This window comes from Heterodontus francisci, unplaced genomic scaffold, assembly GCF_036365525.1.
Source record: "Heterodontus francisci isolate sHetFra1 unplaced genomic scaffold, sHetFra1.hap1 HAP1_SCAFFOLD_50, whole genome shotgun sequence".
Taxonomy (NCBI): Eukaryota; Metazoa; Chordata; class Chondrichthyes; order Heterodontiformes; family Heterodontidae; genus Heterodontus; species Heterodontus francisci.
The window spans coordinates 13334774-13361315 of NW_027140867.1; positions in this window are offsets into that span (position 1 = coordinate 13334774).

A 26542-nucleotide genomic window follows, 5' to 3' on the forward strand; every position below is an offset into this window, starting at 1 on the left:
GGCGATTTGTGTGATCTTTAGAAACATTAAACTACTCACTGAGGCTTCAGGATTGAAGAAACTGATTCTGAGAATAAGATCATTGAACACGGGGCTTGGGAACAGAATGCAGGCACAGGATGTTAAGCTTGAATGGGAGGGGAAAAGGATCACTGAGAAAGAGTACAAGGCAGTGCAGAGGGACAGAGAGAGGAACGACAGAGAAAGAGATGGAAGAGGAAAATGAGAGGAAGGGGAGAGGGAATGCAATAAGTGAGAGAGAGTGGTAGCAGTGCGAATAATTCATCAGAATGAACTGATGAAACTTCCAGTGCAATCCTGATCAGGAAATGTGAGTTGAAGATGGTATTAGGATGTTGTCAGATTGTGAGAGTTTTACAGTACTGGCCGAGTGTGTTTATCATGATTCAGTCATTCATCAGTTTTGCTGAATGTTACTGTTTCTTACTTACTGACTGAATAAATGTAATTAGAGAATGGAATGCAAGATTTATTATTTGTAGTGAATTATTTAAGAAGGAAACAATAGAAATAGGAGCTGGAGTGCACCAAATGGCCCCCCGAACCTGCTGTTCAATTTGACATCATGGCTGATCTGCGACTTCAACTCCACTTTCCCGCACAATGTAATTATCTACTTAGAGTCTAAAATTCTATTGATCTCTATCTTGAATATACTCAAAGACAGAGCATCCACAGCTCTCTGGGTTAGAGAATCCCAAAAATTCATAAACCTCTGAGTGAAGAAATTTCTCCTCATCACAGTCCGAACTGGCTGACCCCTTATCCTGAGACCATGTTCCCTAGTTCTAGATTCTCCAGCCAGGGGAAACAGTCTCTCATGTACCCTGTCCAGTTCTCTCAGCATCTTATATGTTTCAATGAGATCACTTCTCATTCTTCTGAACTCCGGATAATATAAACCCATTCTACTCAATCTCCCCTTATTGGACAAAGCTGGCATCACAGGAATCAGCCTTGTAAAGCTGCATTGCACCCGCTCTCAGGCAGGTATATCCTTCCTTAGTTAATGAGACGAAAACTGTGCACAGTACTCCTGGTGTGGTCTCAACAGACCCCTTGAAATTGCACTATTTAAATGTCCACTGTGTAAGTTTATTAGTGCATTCGGGTGTTTTACTGCATTCTTCCTCTGAATTAATTATACTTTCAATTTGGATTTATCTGTAAATTTTGAATGTGTGCTTCTGTTTCCCGAGTCCCTATCAATTATGTAAATGGTGAATAACATTGGTCCCAGTGTCAATGCTTGTGGAACATCACTGCTCACCTTCCTCCAACCTGAGTAAGGAACTTTAACCCCTCCTCTCACAAAAACAGAAAATGCTTTAAATACTCATTAGGTCAGGCAGTATCTGTGGGGAGAAAAACACCTTCCATCAACATTCGTCACAAGCTGAAACATTAACTCTGTCTCTTCACAGATTCTGCCTGACCTGTTGAGTATTTGTAGCATTTTCTGTTTTTGTTTCAGATTTCTATAATTTGCAGTGTTTTGCTTTGTATTCGTGTTGAATCCACTGCCACTTCTCTTTCAGGAATGCCCACCTTGAAGAAGTTCAACTCTTCTTTCTGTTTGTCTCTTCTACCTTGTTCACCTTCATTATTGGAGAAACTTGAGGGACTAAAATCAGACCAGTCCCCAGGCCTACATCCGAGGGTTCCAAAAGAGATAGCTGCAGAGATAGTGGATGCACTGGCTATGATTTTCCAGAATTCCTTAGATTCAGGAATGGTCCTGTCAGATTGGAAGTTGGCAAATGTTACGCCGCTTTTCAAGAAAGGAGGTAGAGAGAAAACAGGGAACTACAGGCCAGTTAGCCTAACACCAGTCATTGGGAAGAAGCTGGAAACTATTATTAAAGAAGTCTTAACATTGCACTTGGAAAAGTATCGTATGATTGGAACAAGTCAGCATGGTTTTACTAAAGGGAGATCCTGTTTGACAAATTTATTCGAGTTTTTTGAGGATGTAACTAGCAGGGTAGATAAAGGGGAACAAGTAAATATAGTATACCTGGATTTTCAAAAGGCATTCGATTACGTACCACATAAAAGATTAATAGGCAAGAATGAGGGCTCATGGTGTTGGGGGTAATATATTAGCATGGATAGAGGATTGGTTAATGGACAGGAAGCAGAGAGTGAGCATAAATGAAGTATTTTCAAGTTGACAGGCAGTGAACAGTGGTGTGCCGCAAGGGTCAGTGCTGGGGCCTCAGCTATTTACACTCTATATTAATGACTTAGGTGAAGAGACAGAGAGTAATATATCTCGTTTTGCTGATGACACAAATTTCGGTGGAAAGATAAGCTACAGAGAGGACGTAGAGAGGCTGCAAAGAAATATAGACAGGTTAAGTGAGTGGGAAACAAGATGACAAATGAGTATAATGTAGGGAGGGATGAAGTTGCTCACTTTGGTCGCAAAAATAGAAAAGCAGAATTTTTTTTAAAGGTGTGGAACTTGTAAGTGTTGATGTTCAGAGAGACTTGGGGGTACTCAAATAAGGAAGGCACAAAGTTAACATGCAGGTGAAAGAGGCTATTAGGAAGGCAAATGGCACATTGGCCTTTATTGCAAGGGGATTGGAGTACAGGAATAAAGAAGTCTTATTAAAATTGTACAGGGTTTTGGTGAGACCGCACCTGGAATACTGTACGCAGTTTTGGTCTCCACATTTAAGAAAGGATATACTTGCACTGAAGGCAGTGCAGCAAAGATTTACTAAAAAGGTTCCTGGGATGAGGGGGTTGTCCTGTGATAAGAGGCTGAGTTAATTGGGCCTATATTTTCTGGAGCTCAGAAGAATGAGAGGCGATGTGATTGAGACATACATGATTCTGAAAGGCTTGATAAGGTAGAAGTTGAGAGATTGTTCCCACTGGTCAGGGAATCTAGAACACGGGGACACAGTCTCAGGATAAGGGACCAATCATTCAGGACTGAGATGAGGAGAAATTACTACACTCAAAGGGTTGTGAATCTTTGGAATTCTCTGCCCCAGAGGGGTGTGGATGGTCCATCATTGAATACATTTAAGGCTGAGATAGACAGATTTTTGGTTTTGCAGGGAATCAAGGGATATGGGGAGTGGCCAGGATAGTGGAATTGAAGCCCAAGATCAGCCATGATTGTATTCAATGGCGGAGCAGTCTCGAATGGCCATATGGTCTACTTCTGCTCCTATTTCTTGTGTTCTGAAATACTTTCTATTTCCCTTCTTGTGTTTGATCAGGTAACTACCAAAACTCTGAAATAAAAATAAGAAGGTGCTGAAAATACTCAGCAGGTCTGGCAGCATCTATGGAGCGAGAAGCAGAGTTAACATTTCAGGTCAGTGACATTTCACCAGAAATACCAATCTCGCTTTCACAGTCAAAGCTCCTTCTTCAGCAACTGCCTCGAGCTCCAATTTATTCCACGTGGATTCCAACTGAAATTCCACCGTTTGTGTTTCGGATCCACCCAAGATGATTGATATCTCCTGACATTCAGCATTACTTAAACCATTGTTCTCGCCACATCCGAATATCCAGTCTCAAAGGGATGCGCCACCACATGCACACTCTCGACCTCTCTCAAAGGCAGCACCATCTCACTCTATCTAAAGGCAGTCCTGGTCCACAGATAAAAAAGGTCATGACCTGAAACATTAACTCTGTTTCTGTCTCCACAGATGCTGCCAGACCTGCTGAATTCTAGCAGTTTCTGTTTTTGTTTCAGATTTCCAGCTTCTGTAGTATTTTGCTTTTGTATTGGTATTTAACCCCGACTCCCGGTTTTCTGTTTTTGCAGCCAACTTGCTGTCCATTCTGCTGCTTGTCCTGTTATAGACAGATGAGAGCTGACAGGGCTGATTCCCTTAATTTCACTTCTCAACTGACAAAAGACAGTGTATTTTTGAAAAGCGTTTTAAATCCAGAGTGTTTCAATATCCGTGGAGAACTAAAACAGATTTAGATAGTATCAAACTTAAAGAAAAAGCCTACAATTGCACAAAGATGGGAGGCAGTTTGGAAGATTGGACAAAAGATAAAAAATAGCAAAGAATGACTGAAAGATTGATAAGGAAGGTAAAGTTAGAATACGAGAGAAAGCTAGCTAGAAACATAAAGACAAACAGCAAGAGTTTCTATCGATATTTTAAAAGAAAAAAATTAACTAAGTGAGCGTTGGTCCTATAGAAAGTGAGTCTGGGGAATTAATAATGGATAATAAGGGGATGAAGATGAATTGAATAGATATGATGCATCAACCTTCACTATTGAGGATACAAGTAACATTCCAGTATTAGCTGCAAGTCAGGAAATGGAATGGAGGGAGGAACTCAAGAAAATTAGCATCACCAGGGAAGTGGTACTGAACAAATTGTTGGAGCTGCAGGCTGACAAGTCCCCGGGTCCTGATGGCCCTCATCCTTGGGTGTTAAAAGAAGTGGCTAGTGAGATAGTTGATGTGTTAGTTTTAATTTTCCAAAATTCCCTAGATTCGGTGAAGGTTCCATTAGATTGGAAAATTGTAAATGTAACTCCTTTATTCAAAAAGGGAAGGAGACATAAATCAGGAAACTACAGGCTAGTTAGCTTAACATATTTCTTAGGGAAAATGTTAGAAGCTATTATTAAAGATGTTATAGCAGGGCATTTAGAAAAATTGAAGGCAATCAGGCAGAGTCAACATGGTTTTGTGAAAGGGAAATCACGATTACCCAATTCATTGGAATTCTTTGAGAGAGTTACATGTGCTGTGGATGTAGTGGAACTAGTGGATGTATTGTACTTAGATTTCCAGAAGGCATTTGATAAGGTGCCACATCAAAGGTTATTGCAGAAAATAAAAGCTCAGGCAAAACCTGGCAAATGAAGTCCAATGTGGTAAAGTGTGAATGATCCGATGCCTTTCTCAGCCGTCACCTGGTCTTATTGAAACAGGGTTTAATTTTTAAACATGTGTTTTGAGCTCTGCCTTGATGAATCGTTGTTCACCACTTTACAATTATAAGGCAAAGAAATGGGCACAAACAGGCCTTCTTAGATTTAAAGAAGAAAAGTTAAAGTTATTAAAACTTAAACTTAAACTCTAATTTGCTTGATTCTTATAGATACACGGCGCACCCCACGCTAGCATGCATACACAATATGCACAAAAAAGACAGAAAAGAGCAGAAAGAAAATAGTGGAGAGGTTTGAGGCAATATCGGAAGAGTTTGTTGTTATTGTGCTTTGATCACATTGTCGTCGTTTTGTAGGTAGTTCTTGCTTGTAGGTAATTCTTCCTTTTCGTTGGGGCCTTGTATTCTTCTTAAACCGTGTTCACTGAGGGAGACTTTTCTCTCTTGGGGTTCATGTGTCTTCCATGGGTCTTCGCTTCCCGTGAGAAAAAGATGGGAGCAGACAGGAGAGAGGTCTCTTCCTGTCCAGGGGCAAACAGCTTTCCAATTCTCTGTGGCAAGTTAAAATTCAAAAAAACTGCAACAGCCAGTTAGTCATGTGACTGGTCCGACCACATCAGGTTGTGCATTCGGCCATTTTAGCAGTTAGCCTGGAATGCTATCCTCTCCACCTTCAACGTCAGGTTATCAAAAGTCCATTGTGGATTAAATTGGAGCAGGGAGGGAACTCTTTGGCCTTTCCAAGCACAGTCTGCATATATACAAATTTATTTCCAGTCAGGGGCTTGGCAAAACCTTGTAATAGGCCTTCTTTTCTTCCCAGTAACAATTTTAAAATTTAATGTCCATGTAGCAAAATATCTATGCCTCATTCCTGACAGATGGGGGCCTGAATGACAATGAAATTGTTCACTTTGGCAGGAAGAATAAAAACGAAGCATATTATGTAAATGGTTAGAGATTGCAGAGCTCTGAGATGCAGAGGGATCTGGGTGTCCCAGTGCATGAATCGCAAAAGGTTAATATGCAGGTACAGCACGTAATTAGGAAAGCTAATAGAATGTTATTGTTTATTGCGAGGGGAATTGAATACACAAGTAGGGAAATTATGCTTCAGTTATACAGGGTACTGGTGATACCACATCTGGAGTACTGTGTACAGTACTGGTCTCCTTATTTAAGGAAGGATGTTATTGCGTTGGAGGACGACAGGGAAGGTTTACTAGACGAATACCTGGAAAGTACGGGCTGTTCTAAGAGGAAAGATTAGGCTGGACTAGGTTTGTACCCACTGGAATTTAGAAGAGTAAGAGGCGACTTTGTTGAAACATATAAGATCCTGAGGGGTCTTGACAGGGTGGATGTGGAAAGGATGTTGCCCCTTGTGAGAAAATCTAGAACTAGGGGTCACTGTTTAAAAATAAGGGTTGCCCATTTAAGACATATGAGGAGATTTTTATTTCTCTCTCAGAGGGTCGTGAGTCTTTGGAATTCTCTTCCTCAAAAGGCAGTGGAAGCAGAGTCTTTGAATATTTTTAAGGCAGAGGTAGATAGATTCTTGATAAGCAAGGGGGTGAAAGGTTATTGGGGGTAGGTGGAAATGTGGAGTAATCAGTTCAGCCATGACATTATTGAATGGTGGAGCAGGCTCGAAGGGCCGAGTGGCTAATATCTATCCTAATGCGTATGTTCATGTGTGTGTTCATATGTTCAATAGTCAAAAACAGGTTTTTCTCGTAAATTTAAAAGAAAAAGAAATGTTTATTATACAATGCCCAAAATAATATTTGCAACTTCACCCCGTCACACACATATGGACACACTGAGCTGAAAAGACAACATGTGTTGGGGTCTAATAGTTTTAAAACAGTTCACTGTAAAACTTGCTTGAAGACAAAAGAAACTCGGAAGGTTCAAGGAGGACGGGTGTGTTGTATCTTCTCCAGTTATCTCTCAGTTACTTGTGAAAGCCTGGTTCGATTTCTCAAGAAGGGAGATGATGCTCGTAGGCCAACTCCAGTCCTTGCCTACATGTAGTTTTAGAAGGAGATCTTAAGCAGTTTCCTTCCTCTTCACTGGGAAAAGATGAAATCCTCATTTTTGAACTGAACTGAATTAAAATTGGCACTAATGCTGAAATGAATTAAACTGACATGGATTCCACTCTGATTGTTCCAGGCCTCACTACTGCTTCACTCAAATACCTCAAGTTTGTTTGGGTTTAGCTTTTTTTTTATAAGTTCATTATATAGTTCTCAAAATTTTTCCTATGTGGCTGTGACAACTCCCTGCCAAAAAGGGATAAAAATAAATTCCTTGATATTTCATTTTTTTCAAAGTAGGAAAAGTAAGAACACACGATAGCACACATCTAAACGCATTCATTCACATACATTCCTCAGGGTCAATACTGCTAGACCTTCTCTGTACCTGAAGGGCTGAATGGCCTACTCCTGCTCCTATTTCTTATGTTCCACAGTTTAGTGGTGGCACGTTCTATCTTTCAATTCTGTACACCGTGTCAGCTTTAACATTGTTCTTCCCAGCATTGTGTACAATTTTCAGGTTAACTGTTTGGAGAAATAAACTCCATCAAAAAAGTCTGGTATCTTTGACTTGGAATTTTTCCAGGAATGTTAAAGGGTTGTGGTCAGTGCAGATTTGAATTGATTGGTGTTTGTTATTTGCATAGACTTTGAAACGTTGAAGTGTTAGGAGGAAATGTGATGCCTCCGTTTCTATAGTGGAATATTTTCTTTGGTGTTTGTTCAATTTGTTTGAAAACTATCCAATTGGTCTCTTGGCCTGAATCATCATCTTGGAGTAAAACTGCTCCGACTCCATTACCGGCATCAATAGCCATTTTAAAAGGTTTGTTAAAACTCGGGCTACCAATACAGCATCGTTTGTTAAAATTGCCTTCAGCTTTTCGAAATCTACCTGGTACTGCTCTGATCACATCACTTTTACACGTTTTCTTTAGCAAGTCAGTTAAGGGAACAGCTAAGGTGCTAAAGTTGGGAACACATTTTTGGTAGAACCCGTACATTCCCAGGAAATGCATTATTTCCCTCTTGGTTTTTGGAATGGGGATATCTACCCGGCCTTTGATTTTTACTGCCCTTGGCAGCACTCGACCTTCGCCTGCAATGTGGCCTAAATGCGAAATTGTCCACTTTGTTTAGACCTTTAAACAGTTCCCTTAAACGATTCAAATGACCTTCCCAGGTATTGCTGTAAACTAACAGGTCATCCAGGTAAACACAGTTGTTTAAACCAGCTACCACCTGGTTGATTAATCAATAAATATGATTATATATGAATATGACAATTCAGTTTTTTCGACCGAATGCCATTATCTTGCAATGGATTAAGCCACCTGAGGTGATAAATGCTGAAATTCTTTTGACCTGGGTGTCTCGCTAACTTGCCAATATCCTGCTAATAAATCGATTTGACTAATGTGGATGGAGTTTCCTACTTGGTGGATGCAGTTTTCAATACAGGGGATTGGATATGAAACTTTTTTTTTACTGCATTAACTTTACTGTAATCAGTGCAGATTCTGGTTGATCCATCGGGTTTAGGATTAGTTCCAGCTGCTTTGGCTGGGTTCGATTAAATCTTTGTCCAGCATGTACTGAGCCTTCTTGTTGACCTGAGCCAATATATCGGGGCTCAGTCTATAAGGGTTCTGTTTTATCAATGGGGTCTCTCCTACATATACATCATGCTTTGTTAAGGATGTGTGACCCAGTTGGTCCCGGCAGACGTCCTCGCACTCCCTTAGCAGTGTTGCGAGGTCATGTGACCGCTTGTCAGAGAGATAGTCAAACACTGTGTCTGGTCTCCTTAAAATTTCCATATTTTCCAATTTGATAGTTGGGGGTTCAATTTGCAAATTTTCCGGGTTCGCTGTCTCCCCTAGTTCATCCTGACTCGTGCTAACCTCCTCTATTGCTTTTACTGCCTGCCAGATGCTTATTGGCTTGTCTGGTTCCTGACTGTGGTATTTTTTTCAGCATATTCATGTGGTACATTCTTTGCTTTTTCTGACTGTCTGATGTAATAATCAAGTAATTTACGTCATTCACATTTTGCCCAGTACTATATGGGCCACTGAATCGACCTCTTAGCCGTTCACCTGGCAATGGTTTTAGTACAAGAACCTAGTCTCCTGGTTTAAATTCTCAGACCGCAGCTTTTTTTATCTGTCCGACTTTCCATATTTTCTTGGGAGGTTTTTACGTGTTCTTTTGATACCATGCAGGCTTTAAGCAGCTTCTCCCATAAGATGGGCACATCATATTATAAAGAGGATTCCTCAATTTGATCCAGTAATGTTTCCTTCATCATATTTAGGGGGCCTCCCACCTCATGTCCAAAAATCTATTTCAGAGGGCTGAAGCCTGTGGATTCATTGGGGGAATCCCTGCTAGCAAATTGTAAGAAAATTAAGCCTTTGTCCCAGTCATAGGGGTATTCACAACAATATGCTCCGAGCATAGTTTTTAGGGTTTGACAATACAGGTCCAGAGTCCCTGGTGAATGTGGGTGATATGCTGAAGATTTCAGCTTGTCAATACCAGCTGTGTATGACCTGCTGGAAAAATTGGGACATGAAATTGATTCCCTGATTAGACTTAATTTCTTTTGATATTCTGTATCAGGTAAAGAATACTTGGTCAACCCCTCAGCCGCAGCTTTGGCAGTAATTTTCCTCAAGGGTGTGGTTTCTGGGAATTAGGTGGGCATATTCATAACGGTTAAAAGGTACTGGTGACCTGTCCTTGTCTTAGCTATCAGTCCTACACAATGAATTAGAACTCGACTGAAAGATTCCTCGAAAGCAGCAATGGGGATTGTCACATCTCAGGCTGAAGGATCACACTTAAAGTCACAGATTTAACTTTAACAAAGATTTAACGAGCTTTAATAAAAAGTATTCTGTAAAGTTCTTGCTTACTGCTGCTCACTGTGGCTACAAAGCCTATCTGACTTTAAAAACAACCCCCAGGTCAGGTGTTTTCCCTAAAACACTGAGTTCCTTTCAGTTTCACTTCCAAGTACTGTTCAGTCTCTAATATTGAAGTCCATACATAAAACGATGACATTCCTCCCTTATCAGACTGAAACATGACCATGATTTTTCCTGCTTGATGAATGTAGCTGAACTTCCAAAATACAGTAACAAAATTTATAAACAAACTTAACAAATCATTATATTACTAACGTACTGAGTAAATGAATTTCTTCAATAACATTTACTTTCAAGGGCAGCTTTCGGCATACACCTTTTTATTTTGAACAACACAAACACAAAATCTTCATATCGCCTTGGTGCCCTCCTCTCACACCGTGGTCTTCCTGTTAGCTTAGGAACTCTGGTCAACACATCAGGATGAGGGAGTGTCGTCAGCCCCTCTGGAACCAATGTTTCTCCCTTTGGGTAACAAGCTGTCTGCTTGCCAACAGCATCACTGGCTTGGACTTCTGTCAGCTTTGCCTCAGCTCTTACATCTGGTTCATCTGCTGTTGTGTCTTTGTCACCATGATACTTTATAATGCATCAATAATTTCTGTCATACCGTACAGCTTCTGGCGACTGCGCAGTCACACTGTTTCCTTTCCTGACAATAACATTGTACAGCTTGGGATAATATGGCGTATCCATCTTACTTGGACTCTCCCATCTAAGCAATACTTCAAAACCTGGCGTCATATCAGACTGTCTAGCTCTCCTCCTGTGATCTGCACAAAACTTTGCAGCACATTTTTTCTCAGCATCATGATCTCAAACATTCTGATGAGCTCTAACGTCCCTCAGCTCTGATATCCTGGTACCTATTTGGCATCCAAATAATAACTCCCATTGTTGTGTGTGTAGTTGCTCTATATATGACCACATATGATAACAACACCTCCTTCTAGTCTTTTCCCTCAGCCTGAGCAATCCTGATCCATTTCTATAACGATTGGTTTTTGTCTTTCCACTTCCCCATGTGTCTGCCTGTGATATGCATGTTATCTGCAAAGGTCTGTGAAATGAATTGTGGCCCATTGTCTGAAAACAAAGTGACTGATGAGCCAGGCCTTGCAAACATTTCAGTCATGTAAACACCGTTCTCTCTGCTGTTATAGACTTCATTGCCACATACTCTTAATAAATGCTGTAATATTCAATCTCCGCTAGTATGGACTCTCCTGACGGAAATGGACCTAAGAATTCAACTGCTACACCGTCACGTGGTCCAGCCGGTAGCAGTGTACTGCGTACCGCTTCTGGTGGATTGGATATACTGACAAGTTGACACCCATAACATGTTTTGACAAACAGCTCCACATCGCTTTCCATCCCTGGCCACCGTACTTTGGTTCGTAAATTTTGCTTCATACCAACAGCTCCCAAGTGACCCTCATGAGTCACCAGTCCAGGCCAAAGCATTTCTGGCACCCCCGGGATGGAGGTGTTGTAATATCACTTTAACAATGTGGGTACTTCACACATCATTACAGGAAGTAACATCAACCAACAGGCAATAGTTCAGTTGGAGTTGTGTTAGTCACCGAGTCACTTGTGTATTCTCGAGGGCTATTGTAAACCTGTTACTTAAAAATAAAGTGCCCACAATTTAATCACCACTCAAGATTGTTAGGCACCTTATTGCTGAAGGAAGCAATCATACAGCAGGCAGTGATCTGATCCCAGGGAGAGTATCTGATCCAGGATGGGGGTTGTCCAATCCTGGGGTGAGTGCTGATCCAGATGTGGAAGAGTGTCTGATCCAAGGATACGGCTGGTCCAATCTTGGAAAGAGTGTTTGATTCGGGTGGAGATGTGGGTGTCTGATCTCGGGATGTGGGTTGTCCGATCCAGGGGAGAATGATTGATTTTGGTGAGGGAGGGATGGAATACCTGATCCCGGGGAATGGGATATCTGATCCCGTGACCTGGGGGCCCTTGTATGAGATGTCTGATTCCCTGATGATGGGGAGCTTGGGGGGAGCAGAGGGATGAACTCCTCCTCTTCCTGGCCCACAAGCAGCGCTGTAAAGACACTTACCATCTCCCTGAAACTGTGCTACACTCTCTTCAGCTGCTGCTTTCCAGAGGCCTGGGAAACCCGGTCGGACACAGTTAAACCTGGAAAACAAATTATATCAGAGACTTCCAGACTCATTAAATATTTAAATTACTAACCCACCTCCTTGGAGTAGCTGTCTGCTCCGCTCCCTGTCCTGACTCAGTTAAACCCATATTTGGGCTGGTAGGAAGTGGGTTGGGGTTAGGTTGAGATTTTTAAAATTTAACCTCTGACCCAACCCTACCCGCCTGTTTTTGGTGCTAAAATTCTGCCCTTATTGTCTGGGTTCAGACACAGAGAATGTTTGATCAGTAATTTCCAGTCTCTTTTCCCTTCTCTCCATTACAGTTAATTTACTGGCGATTGTGATCCTGTCTCGGGGAAAGTGCGGACTCTCCACCTGCACCACTCGCTACCTGGAAGGCATGGCGATGGCAGATCTACTGGTCATTATTACTGAGGTCCTACTGTGGCGAATCACTTATTATTATTTCCCAGGATCTTTCCTGAACATCACCCCTGTGTGTAATGTTATCACCTGTCCTGCTTCGTGCAGCCACAGACTGTTCTGTCTGGTTCACCATCACTTTCTCCTTTGATCGATTTGTGGCTATTTGTTGCCAGAAGCTGAAAACTAAATATTGCACCGAGAAAACTGCGGCTGTGGTTCTAGCAACAAACTGCATTCTGCTCTGTTTAAAAAACATCCCCTTTTACTTTATATATAAACCAAAAGAGGTAGTCGACAATGTACCATGGTTCTGTGACAGAAAGCCAATCTGTTAGACTGAGCCTGGATGGATGGGATTTGACTGGTTTGATACAGTTTTAACCCCATTGCTCCCATTTGCTTTAATTCTGTTGCTCAATGCGCTGACAGTCAGACACATTTTAGTGGCCAGCCGAGTCCGTAAGGGACTGAGGAGTCAGAGCAAGGGAGGGAATCGCAGTGACCCAGAGATGGAGAGCAGAAGGAAGTCTGTGATTTTACTATTCACCATATCCGGCAGCTTCATACTTCTGTGGTTGCTGACGATTGTAGATTTCATATATTATAACATTACAGGAACATATCCCAGAGATTAGAATGATATTGAATATATATTTGGACAAGTCGGATATATGCTGCAGCTATTAAGTTGCTGCACAAACACGTTTATTTATGGGGTGACTCAGTCCAAGTTCAGAAAGCAGCTCATGAGCGTGGTGAAATATCCAGTTACGTCAATTATTCAATTCATTAATAAACAAAACTGAGAGCAGCTTAGAGGCGGGTACTAGTATTCACAGTCCATGAAGGGGTGGGGTGGGGTGAGGGGTATTCACATCTGGACAAGTGCAGTCGAGGAGCTGGAGTTGGGAGATCGGACCCGGGGCGAGGGAGCAGGGCCGGGCTTGGCACATGAGCCAACAGATCTGGTGCCTCAACTTGACGGCTGCTCGGATGGATAGCGCCGAGTACCTTCCTGGTCCCCATGTTAGCAGATATTGTGGATAATTCTCTCTCTTCAGGAATCGAGATCAGATGACCCCAGCGGAGAGGGGGAGGGTCTATCGCCTCCGACTCACAGTTCTCGGGTTCCAGCCACAAAACCACAAACAGACACTCCTCCCCACAACGCGGGGTACCCGGTACTGTGGGAGTGTTGCACTTTTGGAGTGTCAGTGCTGATTGCTGCACTGTCAGAGGGTTAATACAGAGGGAGTGCTGCACTATCAGAGCGTTATTGCAAAGGGTGCACACACTGTCACGGGTCAATGCTGGGGGAGCACTGCACTGTCTGAGGGTTGGTACTGAAGGAGTACAGCACTGTGGAATGGGCAGTACTGAGGGAGAACTGCCTTGTTGGATGGTCAGTAATAAGGGAGGGTTGCGCTGTCAGTGGGGAAATACTGAGGGAGCACTGCACTGTTGGAGGGTCAGTACTGGAGGAATGTGGCACTGTCGGAGGGACAGTATTGAGGCAGTGTGTTGAACTTTTTACTCTCCTTATTCTGGTTCAGAGACGAGAATTACATGAATAATGGAATACACTCAACACACTGAGTCAGATATCAAAATTTGTTGAATTACCCCAGATGGCTAAACACCATGCAATACAATGCTTTATTCTTCTATGGATCACTTAACACTTATAATTATTTATTCCCAAAACATGAAGCAAATGAAATATATACAATCAACCAAGAGTGGTCAACAGTGCCACAATGGTTAGCACCGCAGCCTCACAGCTCCTGCGACCCGGGTTCAATTCTGGGTATTGCCTGTGTGGAGTTTGCAAGTTCTCCCTGTCTGTGTGTGGGTTTTCTCCGGGTGCTCCGGTTTCCTCCCACATGCCAAAGACTTGCTGGTTGATAGGTAAATTGGCCATTATGAATTGCCCCTACTATAGGCAGGTGGGAGGGAAATATAGGTGGGGGTGTGGTAGGAATATGGAATTAGTGTAAATGGGTGGTTGATGGTCGGCACAGACTCGGTGGGCCGAAGGGCCTATTTCTGTGCTGTATAACTAAACTAAACACATTGATTGTCATTTCCTGGCAACGAACCATCACTCCTTCTCCTTCAGTTGCAAACCAAAGTTTATCCTTTAATTTTAGGGAGGGACAAGACATCATACTGACAGTGGCTTATTGTCCAATTGGTATTTGTCTTACACCAAAATGTCCACCCTCATTGCGACCCCTTTCTTTGAGAAAGCCCACCCTGATGCTGTCCATCTTCCTTAGACCTCCTTTAGTGATTTTCCATCATGTGAAGAACAGCTGCAACATTTGGGGGTTGCAGATTTGTTGTAAGTTCATCCTTTGAACAGGACAACTTCCAGATAAAGGTATTTTACTGAAGAAGTTCTGTGTGATCTCACTCTCGTGAGACTTCTCAAAGCATCTTGGCTCATTAATTTGGATGGATATCTCCTTTAATTGGAACGTTGTTGCACCTTCTCAATAGCGTTATCTGGTTCCTTGCTGTTCCGGCCTCAGATCAGCCAACTTAAATTAAAAACAAGAAATCCTTCTGTCATTACAGTTCACTGCCTCTTCACAGGGTATGACAGCAAATATGATCAAGCTTCAACATGGGGTAAATTTTAGTAAAACTGTCTTACACCTGGTACCATTGCAGAAAATCTCTTCTGTTCATTTCTTCCCTCATAAATAATTGAAATAAAATGTTTATTGGAAAATAAAAAGGAGAGAGAAATAAATGCTGAGCAAGATGGATGCCAATGTTTGGAAGGTAAAAAGAGGTAAGCATATGACTATTATTATCATCAGTGAGAGGAATATATCACTTCGGGGCTTTTGTAAGAGGATTTATTAATAAACTTGGGAATTGAGAGGAAGCCAGTTCATGGCTTGCAGAAAAAAAACCCCTGCTTCTGGGCGGAAATTTCTGATGGTGCACACAGTGATCAAATCTTCAACCTTGCTGTTATGAACACTGCACTCAAACCAACGGAACTAAGCAACTGCACAGACAGAACTGGGTGTGGGTTTGAGCCCCATGCTGGACGATTTGTGTTTTGCTTCTCCCATTGGGTGACAGAGCTATTGTACAAACGATGGACACACCACATCCCTGAAACATTGTTCTGTTATAAAACTGTGTGCAATAAAATCTGAATGTGGAAATCAAAAGGAACTGGAAAAGAGGACGACAATCTATTAAAATATATTTTTAAATTCAACATTGCACGAACATCCACATACATCGAAAGCTGCTCTGATATAAAATCCAGGAAATTGTGCCTCACATGATGTGAATGTGCAATCTTATGAATGGGACTGAGACATTGCACCACAAGCTCAGAGACAGGCACAAAGATTCCATTCCTGGCAGATTCACTTCTTTAAACCTTGTTTAGATTCAGTGAATTGAAATTTAATTGAATCCTCATCTAACTTCCACTCTGTTAGTTCAGCACTTTATTTAAACTGAATCTTGGAGTTCTGTTTTACAGGGTGTTGGCTTTTTATTTCCCAGACCCACTGCTCCGATTAATCAGACTTTTTGCAGCTAACTGCTGCTTAATACTTGCTGCTTAAAAATGGTGAGGACTGAATACTTAATATTCAAGGAGACAAAGAGTTCAGAAAAGTTAGGGAAGGATAAAAGGGAGATGGGGTGACAGTACAGATGAGGGAAGACATTTTAGTTGGAAAGAGGATCACCTTGAGGGGGCAAGGACCGAATCTATTTGGCCATAGTTGAGAAGCAAAAAGTGTCTGATGACACAACTGGGGGTATTCTGTAGGCATCCAAGTAGAGAGATACCGAGACGAGAAAAACTCACAGAAGCGACGGCTTACCGGTCGAGTTGTACTCGGCCCTGTGGGACTGGGTCGGCCCGGACCTCCTGGAAGTATACGAGAGTGTGCTCCTGGCCGGCAGCATGTCAGAATCCATGTGGAAAGGCATCATCACTCTCATTTGCAAGCAGAAGGGGGAGAGGTCTGAAATCAGAAATTGGTGGCCCATCTCACTGCTTAATGTTGACTACAAGATTCTGTCCAAAGTCATAGCCAGTCGAGTCAAATCTACTCTGGAGTTGGTGATTCAGACCTGTACTGTACCCGGCAGGAAGATCTCTGATAGTCTCGCGCTGCTCAGGGATACGATCGCCGACGTATGGGACAGGAGGTTGGACACCTGCCGCATTAGCCTGGACCAGGAGAACGCTTTTGACAGGCTATCGCACACATACATGATGGATGTGCTTTCCAAAATGGGGTTTGGGGAGGTAATCTGCAATTGGATCCAACTGCTCTATGTAAATATCAGTAGCGCAGTCTCAATCAAGGGGTGGGAATCGGAAAGTTTCCCGATCAAATCTGGAGTCAGACAGCGCTGTCCTCTCTCCACGGTCTTGTTTGTTTGATGGATTGAACCCTTTGCTGAGTCTATTAGGAAGGATGCGAGCATAAGAGGGGTGACAATCCCAGGCAACAGAGGCACTCAGGTTAAAACTTCCCTGCAGATGGATGACGTCGCCATCTTCTGCTCGGATCCGATGTCCGTGTGCAGACTGATGAGCATTTGCGACCAGTTCGAACTGGCCTTGGGAGTCAAAGTTAACCACAGCAAGAGCGAGGCCATGTTCTTTGGGAAATGGGCTGACCGATCCTTTGTCCCCTTCACCGTCAGGTCAGATTACCTGAAGGTGCTGGGGATATGGTTCGGAAGGGACGGGGCGTGCACCAAAACCTGGGAGGAGCGGGTAGCCAAGGTACGACAAAAGTTGGGCATGTGGGCCAGCGATCTCTCTCCATTGTGGGTAAGAACCTGGTCATCAGGTGCGAGGCGCTCACGTTGTTGCTCTACGTGGCGCAGGTCTGGCCCATACCCCACTCCTGCACTGTGGCAGTCACCCGAGCCATTTTCTGCTTCATCTGGGGATCTAAAATGGACCGGATCCGGAGGGACACGATGTTCAAATCTCTGGATAAGGGCGGGAAAAATGTACCCAACGTGGACCTCATCCTGATGACCACCTTTGTGTGCGGCTGCATCAAGCTGTGTGTAGACCTCCAGTACGCAAACTCCAAGTGTCACTGCGTGCTGAGGTTCTATCTGTCCCCGGTGTTGCGAAGGATGGGCCTGGTCACATTGCCGCGGAACGCTCCATGCAGTTGGGTCGTGCCTTACCACCTATCCTTCGTGGAGCAGTTTCTGTGGAAATACACCTTTGACCACCGGTCCCTCAGGCAGTGGTCTGCACAGAATGTCCTCAAGACCCTACGGGAAAAGGAGACAAACAAAAAGAACAAAGATAATTACAGCACAGGAACAGGCCCTTCGGCCCTAAGCCTGCGCCGATCCAGATCCTCTCTCTAAACATGTCGCCTATTTTCTAAGGTTCTGTATCTCTTTTCTTCCTGCCCATTCATGTATCTGTCCAGATACATCTTAAAAGACTCCATCGTGCCCGCATCTACCACCTCCGCTGGCAATGCGTTCCAGGTGCCCACCACCCTCTGCATAAAGAACTTTCCACGCATATCCCCCCTAAACTTTTCCCCTTTCACTTTGAACTCGTGTCCTCTAGTAATTGAAACCCCCACTCTGGGAAAAAGCCTCTTGCTATCCACCCTGTCTTTACCTCTCATGATTTTGTACACCTCAATCAGGTCCCCCCTCAACCTCCGTCTTTCTAATGAAAATAATCCTAATCTGCTCAACCTCTCTTCATGGCTAGCGCCCTCCATACCAGGCAACATCCTGGTGAACCTCCTCTGCACCCTCTCCAAATCATCCACATCCTTTTGATAATGTGGCGACCAGAACTGTACGCAGTATTCCAAATGTGGCCGAACCAAAGTCCTATACAACTGTAACATGACCTGCCAACTCTTGTACTCAATGCCCCGTCCGATGAAGGAAAGCATGCCGTATGCCTTCTTGACCACTCTATTTACCTGCGTTGCCACCTTCACGGAACAGTGGACCTGAACACCCAAATCTCTCTGGACATCAATTTTCCCCAGGACTTTTCCATTTACTGTATAGTTCACTCTTGAATTGGATCTTCCAAAATGCATCACCTCGCATTTGCCCTGATTGAACTCCATCTGCCATTTCTCTGCCCAACTCTCCAATCTATCTCTTTGATAGACGTTGGATCCTGTCGGTTGGTTTCCTGAGCAGACCGTCAAAGTCATTTGGCGGAATGCCTCATCACCAGAACTTTCAAACAAGCACCAAGACGTAGCTTGGCTGATGGTGAGAAGGGACCTCCCCGTCAGATCCTTCATCCACACCCGAAGTCTCGCCCCCTCCGCACAATGCCCCCGCGGTGGCTGTGGTGGGGAAGAGACGGTCGCCCACCTCCTCCTGGAATGTGTCTTCGTAAAGCAGGTGTGGAAAGAGATGCAGAGGTCTTTGTCGAGGTTCATCCCAAGCAGCTCTGTAACACAGGAGTCTGTGCTCTACAGGCTATTCCCAGGGACGCACACCGAGACAAACATCAACTGATGCTGGAGGGCTATCAATTCGGTGAAAGACGCCCTTTGGTCTGCCTGAAACATGCTGGTCTTCCAGCGCAAAGAGTTGTCCACGACCGAAAGTTGCAGACTGGCACATTCCAAGGTCCAGGACTACGTGCTGGGGGGACGCACTGAAGCTTGGGCAACCGCAGCAAAGGCTCAATGGGGAAAGACCACAGTGTAAGGACTACCCAGCAAGCTGAACTGAGGGGCTGGATCCATGGGAAACCCCTCGAGCTGTATCGGGAAATTTGTGTGCTGTAAATGTAAAAATGTAGTTGGCATGACAATGAAATGGAAGAGTTGTGAGGCAACTCATGATTGTGTAGAAGGAAACTGATCACCGTTGCACTGTTTGTATTTTTTTACTTGATGCTGTTTCAAACTGTTTGGGAATGTAATTTTTGCATATTTTTATGAATAAAGTATATATTGGAAATTGTTTTAAAAATCTATGTAGACAGATCGAGGAGCAAATCTACAGGGAAATGACAGAGGTGTGCAAGAACTATGGATTAGTGATACTGGGGGACTTTAATTACCCAATATCAATTGGGATAATGATAGAATAAAGGGTGAGGAGGGAGAGGAATTTATGAAATGTATTCAGGAAAACCTCCTTGACTAGTGTGGTGCCAGTCCAGCTAGGAAGGAGATATTGCTAGATCTGGTGCTGGGGAATGAGGTGGACCACGTGTCTCTGGGGGAGCAACAGTGATCATTGTATCAGAAGTCTCAGACAAGTAATGGTGAAGATCAAGGAACAATCTCAACTAGAACATCTACATTGGCAAAGGGCTAATTTTAATGGGATGAGGAGGGATCTCGCCAGGGTAAAATGGAACCAAAGACTGACAGGAAAATCTGTAACAGAACAAAGGGTGATCTTTAAGGAGGAGATGTTTCAGGTATAGACTAGGGTCATTCCAATAGGGGCAAAAGTTAGGGGAAACCAAAGCCAGGGATCCTTGGATGATGAGAGAGATAGAAAATATGATGAAACAAAAAAAGAGGGTGCTTGATGAATAGCAGGTGAATTGTTAAAGTGAGAACCATGTTAAATACTATAAGTTGAGAGAAGAGGTGGAAAGTAAGACTGACAAAGACAGAATATGAGAATAGAATGGCAGTCAACATGAAGGGAACCCAAACATCTTCTTCTGGCATGTAAATAACAAATGGGTGGTAAGAGGTGGGGTGGTGCCTATTCGGGACAAAGAGGATGGTATATTATTAGAGGCACAAGGCAAGGCTAAAATCCTTACTATCAGTCTTTGCTGAGGAAGAGAATGCTGACAAAATATCGGTCGAAGCAGAGATGGTAGAGGTAATGGATGGGGTTAAAATTTTTAGGCAGGATGTACTGAAAATGCTGACTATGCTTAGAGTGGATAAGTATCCTGGGCCAGAGAGCTTGCATCCCAGATTGATAAAGGAAGAGGGGTTTGAGATAGCAGAGGAGCTTTTCATAATCTTCCAATCTTCCCTAGTTACAGGGGAGGTGCCAGAGGATTGGCGAGTGGCAAATGTGACACCCTTATTCAAGTAAGGGTGTGAAGACATTCGATAAATTGATACCCAATACAGATGGATTCAATGGTAGACAGCATTACCCAGATATTTTTACAGTGTTAACTGGTTATCTCATGCTTCGCTTTTGGCATTTTCGCAACTATGATCCAGGTTCAGTTTCTCATCAGAAAATTGAATTAGCAAACACAGTTGTTAAGTTATATTAATTAATTTCAGCAGCTCATGTGAAGAAAACAATTGTTAGAAACATCATTAATGAACTGATAGCCTGATTTTGAAATGAAATAAATTATTGCTGAGGGAGTTCTGACGAAGGGTAAACGACCTGACCCATTAACTCAATTTATTTCTCCGCAGATGCTGCCAGACCTGCTGAGTGTTTGCAGCATTTTCTGTTCTAGTTTCAGAGTTCCAGAATCCGCATTATGTTGCTCTCGTCTTGCTGAGGGAGAAACGAAACATCAATCATTTATTGTTTGTTTTTCATGTGGTGAACAGTTAACTTTATCACATTTTACACATTATACTTTAGGAATCTGGTCTAAAATGTTAATTACTTATGACACCGGGCTATTGCCAGAGTGGAAAAAAAATCATATATTATGTCCCCACCCAGTTCAAATTATGGAACTTCCCAAACCAGAAGGCTGCAACATCCGTGGCTAACTAAGGAAGTTACGGATGGTATCAAATTGAAAGAAAAGGCATCCAATGCTGCAGATTAGCAGGAGGCCAGCAGATTGGGAACATTTTATAAATCAACAAAGGATGACAAAAAATAATAAAGAGAGAGAAATTGGATGAGAGAAAGCTAGCTAGAAATATAAACACAGACAGTAAACGCTTCTACAAATATATAAAAAGGAAAAGAGTAGCTAAAGTGAGCAATGGTCCCTTACAGGGTGAGACTGGGGAATTAATAATGGGAAACGAGGAAATGGCAAAGGCTTTGAACAAGTATTTTGTATCTGTATTCACAGTAGATGACATGAATAGTACCCCAAGAATAGAAAAAAATCAGGAGGCAAAAGGAAGGAAGGAACTTAAAACAACCACTATCACTAGAGGAAAAGAAATGGGAATACTGATGGAACTAAAAGCTGACAAGTCCCCTGGATCTGATAACTGCAGCCGAGGGTCTTAAAGGAAGTGGCTGCAGAGATAGTAGATGCACTGATTGTAATTTTCCAAAGTTCCCTAGATTCTGGACAGGTCCCAGCAAATTGAAAACCACAAATGTAACACCTCTGTTCAGGAAAGGAAAGAGACAGTAGGCTGGACAGTATAGGCCAGTTAGCTTAATGTCTATCATTGGGAAAATGCTAGAATCTATTATTAAGGAAGTATTAGCTGGACATCTGGAAAATCACAAGACAGTCAAACAGAGTGAACATAGTTTTGTGAAAGGAAAGTCAAGTTCGACAAATTTATTCGAGTTCTTTGAGGATGTAACAAGCAGGGTGGATAAAGGGGAACCAGTAAGTGTAGTGGATTTGGATTTCGAAAAGCCAATCGATAAGGTGGCACAAAAAAGGTAACTACACAAGATAAGAGCTCATGGCATGGGGGGGGGGGGGGGCGATATATTAGCATGGATAGAGCACAGGCTAACTAATAGGAAACAGAGAGTCAGGATAAATGGGTCATTTTCAGGATGGCAAACTATAACTAGTGGAATGTCACAGGGATCAGTGCTGGGGCCTCAGCTATTTATAATCTATATCAATGACTTGGATGAAGGCACCGACTGTATGGTAGCCAAATTTGAGGAAGATACAAAGATAAGTAGGCAAGAAAGTTGTGAGGGGGATAGACAGTGTCTGCAAAGGGATTTAGATAGGTTGAGAGAGTGGGCAAAACATTAGAAAATGAAGTAGAATGTGAGAATATGTGAGGTTATCCACTTTGGCAGGATGACTAGAAAAGCAGAATATTATTTATACATAGAATCACAGAATAATACAATGCAGAAGAGGCCCTTTGGCCTATCGAGTATGCACCGATGCATTCAAGACACCTCACCTGTCTACCTAATCCCATTTGCCAGTACTTGGCCCATAGCCTTGAATGTTATGATGAGCCAAGTGCTCATCCAGGTACTTTTTAAAGGATGCGAGGCAACCCGCCTCTACCACCCTCCCAGGCGTGGCATTCCAGACTGTCACCACCCTCTGGGTAAAAAAGTTCTTCGTCGAATCCCTCTTAAACCTCCTACCCGTCAGCTTAAACTTGTGACACCTCAGAACTGACCCTTCAACTAAGGGGAACAGCTGCTGCCTATCCACCCTGTCCATGTCCCTCATAATGTATGAGAGAAAGCTGGCTAGCTCTCATAGCGTTCTCTCATACACAGAGAGACTGCAGAATGCTATGGCGCAGAGGAACCTGGGTGCCCTTGCACATGAACCACAAAAAGTCAGCAAGGTAGAGCAAGTAATTAGAGAGGCAAATGTAATGTTGGCATTTATTGCAAGGGGAATGGAGTATAAAAGCAGGGAAGTCTTGATACAACCGCACAGGGCATTGGTGAGACTGCACCTAGAGTACCGTGTACAGTTTTGAACACCTTATTTAAACAGGAACATACTTACATTGGAAGCAGTTCAGAGAAGGTTCACTAGGCTGGCTCCTAGTATGAGGGGTTTAACTTTATGAGGAAAGGTTGAGCAGGTTGGGCCTATACTTATTGGATTTTAGAAGATTGAGAGGTGATTTTATTGAGACATATAAGATCCTGAGGGGGCTTGACAGGGTAGATGATGAGAGGATGTTTCCCCTCATGGGGGAATCTAGAACTGGGGGCACAGTTTCAAATTAAGGTGTCTCCCATTTAATACGGCAATGAGGAGGAATTTCTTCTCTCAAAGGGTTGTTGATCTTTGGAATTCTCTTCCCCAATGAGTCGTGGAGGCTAAGTCATTGAATATATTCAAGACTGAGTTAGACAGATTTTTAATTGACAAAGGAGTCAAGGGTTATGGGGGCAGGAAGGAAAGTGCAGTTCAGATCACAATCAGATCAGCCATGATCTTATTGAATTTTGAAGCAGGCTCGAGGGGCTGAATGTCCAATTGCTTCTTCTATTTCTTGTGTTGTTCTGCTCTTATTTCACATTGGAGGTGAATGTGATAACTGCGACTCTACAGAAACTGCTCACTTGTCCTGCCCACAGTAAGAAGTGTTCAGTGAGAATGCTGAATTTCCCTTTCTGCAGAAACATCACCAGCCAACAGATTTGGAAGTTGGTGCTGCTTATATTTGTCCCTTTCTATTTATAAAACTTTCTGGCCGTCTGATTCCAGTTCATGTCTCTTCCAACTCTATTAAATAAGAAAGAAGGGGGTTTGACACTGACCAGACCTGAACTGTGCCTGATATTTATATCTTATCCTTTATATTTAGTGTTTCCAGGCCCAGTGCTCAGAGTCAGCTTTAATTCAGTGGTTGCATCACAAAATCAACTCAATCACAAGTTTAAGTCAGTCTCCCTGCGATCACTACCTGTTTTTTTTAATTCCAATTTTCAGTTCACTTCTTTTCCAACAAAACAAATTACAACCATCAGTTTAATTTAGCACTAGATAATTTTATTAGCAGAAGCCTTTGAATGATCCAGAAATGACTCCTATCTCCTGGGAGTGAGGCCATTCCATGGCCATATTAGAATGAACAAACGTCTCGGCTTTTTGAATCTCCAAATTGGAAGTTAATAAAGAATTTCCAGCGACCTGTGAACAACAAACAGATGTCTTTCATAAAGATAAAGCTAATCCACAATTGGTTATTTATACTTATACTTATAAATGATTAATTATCTCCACTAGGCGAACTGTCCAATCACCACAGTTATTTGTAAGTTGCAATAAGATGTTCCTGTTCATTAGTTTTAAAACAGCAATAGGTATTTTCCAGAAAACATCTCTGTTGGAACCTCAGTCCCAGTTAGATTGAAAGTGGACAATTAATGTCTTCGCTTGTTCATTGTGGACAGGTCTCTGACTTCGAATAAGTCTCATTAACTTTCAATGAGGTGGCAGTATTTCTGTGCTCCCATTTTACAGTCTGTCCTGTTCATGCACCATGTTTTTATTCTCCTCTCCCATTCTTCACAGGATACAGATTACAAGCATCATCAATCTAGCTGCTGAAAAGCATTGGAAGAATCTGGTCACACAGGTATTGAAACGTTCATTATCTGCCATTTTACAAGTTGGTTGCTTTAAACACAGTACGATGTGCAATCATCTTGAAAAGAGATTTTCTTCAATAACCAGGACAAATTGAATTGCAAACCTGACAGACAAACACAGGAGAACAAGTGACTAGTGAACACAAACCTCATGGTGCTCATTTTTAGATTTATTGCAGTCATCTTAAAAATCAATTGAAAGAATATTACAGTGAAATGATTTGGAAAGTAGGTATGACTTTTGTTGGGGCATTTCTTTGCCCTATTGGTGAAACTTTCTTGCACCTGACTCCTGTTTATGTATCTGCTTCCTCTATTGAATGAGGAAGGAGATATTTGATCATAAATCAACTGGATTATGTGCCTTTGAGAGGGGATTTCTGCACCGTCAGGGCTGGAAACAGGAGTGAATGAAAGACACTGTGTGTAGTTTGATTTTGTACAGAGGGAGAGCAAATCTAACAGGGCTGTGAGATATTGGCCTGGATTTTACAGCCCCAATAGTGGCGAACACTGAGACTTACCTGTTCTTTCCCGAAACCTCTGTAATTTTCTCCCTTTGAGTATCCAATTCTCTTTTGAAAGTTACAGTTGAATCTGCTTCCACTGTCCTTTCAGGGAACGCATTCCGGATCACAACAACTCACTGCATAAAAATAAAAAATCTCCACATATCGCCTTTTGCCAATTACCTTCAATCTGTTCACTGGTTTCTGACCCTTCTGTCAATATAAACAGTTTCTCACTTAACACAAAGAAGAACATTGGATAATTTTCAATGCTTTGAATAAATTTCTCCTTAACCTTCTCCATTATAAGGAAAATGACTCCAGTTGCTTTTAGTCCATCCACATAATGGAAGTCCCTCATCATTGATGCCATTCCAGTAAATCTCCACTGCAAGTCTTTGGCATTCTTCCTGAAGATTTATGCTAGCCCTTGTCAAGATTTTATAATCCACATTATAATCTGATGGGCCGCCAATTCTTTAAATTCATTCTGAACGACCTTGTTTTTATAAGCTGAAATTACCATACCTCTCCCTATAGATGAAGACAGCCTTCCCACACTGTTAATCTCCTTAAAGATGTCGTAGTGAGAGAGGCTGCCCTTGACATCAAGGCAGCATTTGACCAAGTGTGGCATCAAGGAGCCCTAGTAAAATTAAAACCAATGGGAATCAGGGGAAAAACTCTCCACCTCTTGGAATCAAACATAACACAAAGGAACATGGATGTGGTGATTGGGGAGGCCGATCATTTCAGCTCCAGGACATCACTGCAGGAGTTCCTCAGGGTAGGTCCCAGACCCAACCGTCTTCAGCTGCTTCATCAATGACCTTACCTCCATCATTAGGTCAGAAGCTGGGATGTTTGCTGATGATTGTACAGTGTTCAGCACAATTCACAACTCCACAGATCCTGAAGCAATCTGTGTCTGCATGCAGCAAGACCTGGACACTATTCAGGGTTGGGCTGATAAGTGACAAGTAACATTCTCACCACACAAGTGCCAGGCAAAATCTATCCACAGCAAGAGAGAATCGAACCATCTCCTCTTGACGTTCAACAGCATTACCATTGCTGAATTCCCAACTCTCCCACAACCCATAACAACATCCTGGAGGTTACCATTGACCAGAAATGTCCTCGACCAGCCTTCTAAACACAGTGGCTACAAGAACAGGTCAGAGGCTAGGAATTCGGCAGCGAATGACACAACTCCTGACTCACTAAAGTCTGTCAACCATGTCCAAGGCACAAGTCAGGTATGTAATGGAATATTCTCCATTTGCCTGAATGAGTGCAGCTACAACAACAGTCAAGAAGCTC